The sequence below is a fragment of the Babylonia areolata genome, chromosome 19 (assembly GCF_041734735.1).
Source record: "Babylonia areolata isolate BAREFJ2019XMU chromosome 19, ASM4173473v1, whole genome shotgun sequence".
NCBI classification, from domain to species: domain Eukaryota; kingdom Metazoa; phylum Mollusca; class Gastropoda; order Neogastropoda; family Buccinidae; genus Babylonia; species Babylonia areolata.
Window position 1 is genome coordinate 63,727,531 of NC_134894.1, and position 7,500 is coordinate 63,735,030.

The 7,500-nt window shown below is 42.2% G+C and overlaps 1 protein-coding gene across 2 annotated transcripts in view; it reads left to right on the forward strand.

Annotated features, from left to right (window-relative positions):
• Positions 1-3,015: 3,015 nt before the first annotated feature.
• LOC143294401 (uncharacterized) overlaps positions 3,016-7,500 on the forward strand; it is a 52,014-nt gene continuing 47,529 nt past the window's right edge. The window contains exons 1-2 of one of the 2 annotated variants that reach the window (XM_076605877.1): positions 3,016-3,131; positions 5,203-5,271. The gene's annotated coding sequence lies outside the window, so the exon portion shown is untranslated. Of the gene's footprint in view, positions 3,132-3,985; positions 4,097-5,202; positions 5,272-7,500 lie in introns of those variants that run through there. The other variant, XM_076605878.1, reaches the window with a different exon arrangement.

Below are 7,500 nucleotides of genomic sequence, written 5' to 3' on the forward strand. Positions count from 1 at the left end.
GACTATGATCCAAGACTTTATCAAGTGGAACATTTCTTTCGTCCATATTGCTGAAAGAAAATCAGAACCAATATTCATGATAGATGGCTTCATGCACTGAACTCACCTAAAACTAACATGAAAAAAGGGGGGTGGAGGGGGAAGAGAGGGGAAGATAGATAGATAGATAGATAGACAGACAGACAGACAGACACAGAGAGAGAGAGAGAGAGAGACAGAGATAGAGACAGAGAGGGAGGATGAACTGGATATTTCTTATTCCAGCTGTTTATGTCCAAAAGATGTTAAAATCGCGGTGGAGTTGATCAAGAAATAAATGTAAATGTGTAGTTAGTTTACTGTAGATATGTTAATTTTACTGTTGTAATTTGATGGGTTTTTTTCGTCGTATTTGCTCAACCCGAGTTTTGTTGTAGTTCTACAGCTTGTTATTTCTATACTGAACTTCATCATGATCTGTTTGATGTCTTGTGCTGGTATGTAAAGTGCGTTGATGCACATACTCGTCTGTTAAATGCATGTTTTTATGTTTGCATTGTGAGCACGAGTACAAGACCACGTGTGAATTTATATCATCCAGCGTTAGAACTAAGGTGTCCAAAGATCGCTACCGGTATAAAAGAAAAAGAAGAAGAAAAAAGATATAGGATACAAAAGAAGTGACTGGTTCCCCCCTCAAGGTATTGGTAGTTGAGGCATAATGGCCCACACTGAAACGAACCTGTCTGTTGTGAGGCCCAGACAGAAAGCTGTTGAAGACCATTTCAGTCAGACAATAGACCATGAAAGCTTACTCAAAGTCCCCAGGATTTCTCTCAGTCGGTCCTTTTAGACAAACCTCAAGCTTCTCTCAGACTGTCCATCTTTTTACCGTGACGTTGCACACAGCGGCGATTGCGGTCGAAAGTCGATTTACGACGTGAGGAATATTGAGAGAGAGAGAGAGAGAGAGATTAAACAGCTTGGGTGGGTGAGGGAGGGGTGTTGGAGGTTTATAGAGAGCGTTGCCTGATTGTACAGTAACCTACCTCCCGTTTTTTTCGCCCCAGGAAAGATTTTCACAAAGCCCAAACCAAAGGTAAAACTGAACGTGTACATCGCCAAATCCTGATATTTTTTTAATAACATTAATTCATGCACGTAAAAGACAACGACTTCAACAACAAAACAACGACGACAACAATAACAATAACAACTGTTAGCGACGGAAACTTGATCGATGATGATTTATTAACATTTTAATACTACCAAAGCCTAAAATTAAAGCTATTTAGAGACTTGATCATCCATACAAAGCATGCACAGAGTTTTCTTTGTTGTCAAAATGGTTCCTTCAAAACTGAGTGCAAGTGCAGACATACACAATACGAAACGAACGTATAACGCATACATACAGAATATCAATATTTTGATACCGGACAGTGGAAACAAGACATGGGTTTTTTGTATGGATGGTCGTTAAGCACACCTGGCTACCCGACCATATCTGATTTTCATGTTCAAATAAAATACACACACACACACACACACACACACACACACACACACACACTGGTAATAATCATTTTCGCTCCAAATCCTGCTCATTTGAGCACGCGAAACAGATTATTATGTCTTTTCTTATCTATCTATCTATCTATCTATCTATCTATCTATCTACCTATCTACATACATACATACATACATACATACATACATACATACATACATATATATATATATATATATATATTCGCAATATTCCTTGTGACCCCGGTACACTTGGTAATAAAGACATTCTATTCTATTCGCTCTCTCTCTCTCTCATATATATATATATATATATATATATATATATATATATATATATATATATATATATATATATATATATATATATATATATATATAAGAGGATCTTTCTGAATGACTCGCATGAATCTTTTCTCCTGTGGCTGGTGTCTGCCTCTTTGATCATTAATTGGTCTTCAGCGCCACGTTGAACGTCAGACCCTTTACAGCTGGGTTCTGATGGAAGAACCAAGATGTGTTGGACCTGCCTCCTCGAGCACGTGCTCTTCTGCGCGCGTGTGAGTGTGCGCGTGCGTTGTTTGGGAGGAGGGAGGTGGGGGGCGTGTTTTGTGGTGACGCTGTGATGCTGATGACGCAGTTGAATGGCTGCTGGCTGTGTCAGTAGCTGTGAGAGCTGTGTCTGGTCGCGTGCAGTCAGTCAGCCACGCGCGGTGAGGACCAATGAAGGAGCGAGGTGGCACAGTGGGTCAAGACACTCATCTGCCACGACAGTGTCCGTGAAGGTGTGGGTTCGATTCCCGCTGGCTTTCTCCCTTTCTCTTCCCTAGTTTGACTCGGAAAATCAAACTGCTGGGCGTCTTGTCATTCGGATGAGACGATGAAACGGTGTCCCGTGTCAGTACAGCACTGGAAAATAACCCGTGGCAACGAAAGTGTTCTTCCGGTTTTAGATTGCTTAACTTTTCGGCTTTTAAAGTCTCACTCAGTCACCCCCCCCACCCCGACCACCCCTCTTTCACCTCCTTCACTGCCATCCCCGACTTTTCTCCCACATTGTGACCCCCCCTCCTCCATTAAGACCCTACCACCCTCCTCCATTAAGACCCCCCCCCTCCTCCGCATCATCCACTAAGACCCTTCCACTTCCCAATAGACCCACTCATCCACCACTAAGACACTTCCGCTCCTCCTCCACCTCCTTCACTAAGAAACTACCACACCTTCTCACCCCCCTCCCACCCCTCCCTCCACACACCCACTCACACACTCTCTCCCACGCACCTAGCGGCCACACACCCCTTTATGTAGCAGTGTAGTGTAAACCCGTCCAACCATTTCACTGCCTTTCACAACTTCGGACCGTCAGCCAGCACAGACTGACCAATCACAGCCCAGCCACCCACACCACACACCCACCCACCCACACACCCAGCCAACCAACCAGCCAATCGCCCGCGACGCTGTCTTTGACAAGCAAAGAGTAAGTCCGTGGCTGCCTGACAACGAAGGCCTAAGAGTTGGGGTAAGTTCTAACACCGCGACGAGTGCAGATTGTGTAACCCTGTCCACTTTCTGACCAACGACCCTCCACAAGACCCGTCATCAAAACGTCACTCACGGTCAGTTCAGTTCCGCCTTTCTGGCTGGAGAAACGTTGTGTTTGGGAATAGATGCTTGGATACGTCTGTTGGGAATTTGTTTAAGAAAAAACAACAAAACTTTGCGGTAACGTGTGCTTTTGAAGGAAGAAAATACCAAGGGTCATTTCACAAGTGGCGACGCCTCGTTTGCTTGGTCTGTGAAGTGGTCATTGGTTTTTCAGTTTGGTGAAGTTTGACGAGGAGGCTGTTGCCTTCACGTAAAGTGCTTTCGGTGTGGGTCGTATTTTTTTGTGTTTTTTTTGTTTGTAGTTGTTGTGGATATTGGTTGGTTTGTGTTGTGGGGGTCGTGAGTGTTGTTTGGTGTGTGTGTGTATGTGTGTGTGTGTGTGTGTGTGTGTGTGTGTGTATAGAATATTTTATTGTCATAAAACCTTAAGGTTTATGAGACACAATAAAACACACACATGAGCATATCAATTGAAAAGGGACCCATAACAAACAAATTTCGCCAGCCTTGGCTGTAATTCTTTTAGTTGGATTAATTCATTAGGTTTGGCATTTGGACGACATATATCGATGAGGAATCTGTTTCTATAAATATTTTATTTCATACAATTGTTTAAAAGGTGCATCTCGTCTTCTAAACTGTTACAGGTATCACACAGTCTAGGCGCGCGTGCGTGCGTGTGTGTGTGTGTGTGTGGTTACATCATCATCTTGGGGACTGGGTTTTTAAGGCTGGTTTGGCTGACAGCCAGTGGTATGACCACGTGACGTGGTGACGAAAGCGTTGCAGTAGCGGAAGGGAGCGAGGGGCAGGACGCTGTGGAGGGGGGGGAGGGAGGGGGGGGGGGAGACAGAGTTGGGAGAGGGTTGACACAGTGTGGACAGCTCACAGCACGAAACAACACTGCACTGGTGGGAGGCGCTGTGTAGTACACAGTGCTTATCACAAGTGCTTGTCTCAGCAGTGCTTATCACAGGTGTGCATATCACAGTACTTATCACAGCGCTTATCACAGTGCTTATCACAGTGCTTATATCACAGTGCTTATCACAGGTGTGTATATCACAGTGCTTATCACAGGTGTGTATATCGCAGTGCTTATCACAGGTGTTATATAACAGTTCTTATCGCAGGTGTTATATCACAGTGCTTAATGGAAGGTGTTATATCACAGTGCTTATCACAGGTGTGTATATCACAGTGCTTATCACATGTGTGTATATCACAGTGCTTATCACAGGTGTTATATACCAGATCTTATCGCAGGTGTTATATCACAGTGTTTATCACAGGTGTTATATACCAGATCTTATCGCAGGTGTTATATCACAGTGCTTATCACAGGTGTGTGTATGCCACAGTGCTTATCACAGGTGTTATATCAAAGTTCTTTTCACAGGTGTTATATCACAGTGCTTATCACAGGTGTTATATCACAGTTCTTATCACAGGTGTTATATCACAGTGCTTATCACAGGTGTTATATCAAAGTTCTTTTCACAGGTGTTATATCACAGTGCTTATCGCAGGTGTTATATCACAGATCTTATCACAGGTGTTATATCACAGTGCTTATCACAGGTGTTATATCAAAGTTCTTTTCACAGGTGTTATATCACAGTGCTTATCGCAGGTGTTATATCACAGATCTTATCACAGGTGTTATATCACAGTGCTTATCACAGGTGTTATATCACAGTGCTTATCGCAGGTGTTATATCACAGTGCTTATCATAGGTGTGTATATCACAGTGCCTATCACAGGTATGTATACTACAGTGCTTATCATAGGCGTGTATATCACATACCACAGTGCTTATCACAGATGTGTATACCACAGTGCTTATCACAGGTGTTATATCACAGTTCTTATCGCAGGTGTTATATCACAGTGCTTATCGCAGGTGTTATATCCCAGTGCTTATCACAGGTGTGCGTGTATCACAGTTCTTATCACAGGTGTTATATCACAGTTCTTATCACAGGTGTGTGTATATCACAGTTCTTATCACAGGTATATGTATATCCCAGTGCTTATCACAGGTGTGTGTATATCACAGTGTGTTTTTTGTTTGTACCCAGTGAGAACCTTCACGACAGAGCGAACAGTCAGGGTCGTCTTGTACTTCACGTGAGAGACAATCAGAACAGGTGAGATGCTGGTGCCACTGGTGTTGTTGTTGGTTCTGTTGACACGGGACTGTCATTCATCTCTGACGGTCTCTGTGTCTGTTGTTTTGCTTTTTGCTCTCTCTCTTTTCCGTCTCCGGCATGTATATATATATATATATATATATATATATATATATATATATATATATATATATATATATCTTTCTCTTTCTTTCTCTCTCTCACGCGCGCGCTCACACAAACCACATGTAACAGTGTGATAATATAATCTTTGCCCAGCTTAGAGATAGAGATAGAAAGAGAGAGAGAGAGAGAGAGAGAGAGAGAGAGAGAGAGAGAGAGAGACAGAGAGAGAGAGATTGAGAGAGAGAGAGAGAGAGAGAGAGATAGAAAGAGAGAGATAGAGAGAGAGAGAGAGATAGAGATAGATAGAAAGAGAGAGAGAGAGAGATAGAGAGAGATAGAGAGAGAGAGAGAGAGAGAGAGAGAGAGAGAGATAGAAAGAGAGAGAGATAGAGAGATAGAGAGAGAGAGAGAGAGATAGATAGAAAGAGAGAGAGAGAGAGAGAGAGAGAGAGAGAGAGATAGAGATAGATAGAAAGAGAGAGAGAGAGAGAGAGAGAGAGAGAGAGAGAGAGAGAGAGACGAACGAACTTTTTTTCATTAAGGGAAAAATGGAGTAAGCAAAAACGGCTAGCTTTTATCCTGCCCTCATGAAAAGGGAAAATACATCAAATAATACAAAAGCACAACATTAAATGAATTCAAATTATTTCACAAAAAAGAAGAAAAAAACATTATAAGTGCATGCATAAATATTAGATCAAAAAGAGGAGGAGGAGAAAGAAGAAAGAAGAGAGAGAGAGAGAGAGAGAGAGAGAGAGAGAGAGAGAGAGAGAGACAGACAGACAGACGGGCAGACAGACAGACACAGACAGAGTGTGAGAGTGAGAAAGGTTAAGACACTGTATTTGCAAATTCTTTCATGAGTTCTGAATGGTATATTTTTTTGGCATTAAGACTAGTGTGGACATTGATAATGGCTGATAATTATATTATTCCACAATAAACCACCTGAGTATAACAAACTAGATTTAAACAGATCAATTCTCGGACGGGGTAACAATCCTATGGACGTGGCCATTTTCGTTTATTTGAAATTTACTGACAGTTAAGGCTGAGGCACAACCAGATCAAACTTTGTACCTAAAATTGCTTTGTTGTATTTTCATTTCCATTTCGTTGGGAGAATATCCAATACAATATAGGCGTCTGGTGTCAATGTAGAGTATTTCAGAACTGATTTTATTACACGTCTGTGAAGACTAGACAGTGGTCTGAGAATGTTTTCACTTGCAGAATCCCATAGAGTGGATGCATAGTTTATATGAGACTCAACGTATGCATGAAAGAACATTTTTCTAGAATGAACATTTTAAGAAATTCTTTATTTTGTTCAGCTGGTACACCTTTTTGGCTACATTTTTACACAACATGGAAATGTGATCAGACCATGATAGATTATTGTCCACCACAACTCCAAGAATTTTATGACTGTCAGCTTTTTTGACAACAACAGTATTTATGTAAAGAGGGACAAGGTCACCGGAAATGCTTTGACGCTTCTGTCGAGTGGTGATCATCATATATTTGGTTTTCTGTGGATGAAGACATATGGTTTAGTTCTGACCACATAACTAACTTATTGATACTCTGTTGTAATACTAGAGATACTTCTTTTGCATTACAATGACTGGCATATAGGGCTGAATCATCTGCAAACATCTGACAAGTTGTTAAGTACAAGGGCAAATGATTAATGTACATTGAAAATAGAATGGGTCCTAGGACAGAGCCTTGAGGTACACCATACTTAACAGGATGGATGTGGATGAATTCTAGCTGCTCCATACTGAAGAGGAGCAGAATAAGACGTGTCAGGGTACATGCTGACATTAGACAACTTCCGCTGCACATTGGGGTTGGGGGGCAAGGAATGTGGCTGGTGATTTGAGGGGTGTGGATGCAGGGGGTGTGGGGGTGGGGGGCAGGGGGCGAGGAACAAGTGGGGGGCAAAAGTCAGAAGAGGACGGGGAAGAGCCATGGTTAAAAAGTACAGAAAACACACTGACACACATCACACCAATGTACTCATGGCACAGGACTAGCCATGGTTAAAAAGAACAGAAAACACACTGACATACATCACACCAATGTACTCACGGCACAGGACTAGCCATGGTTAAA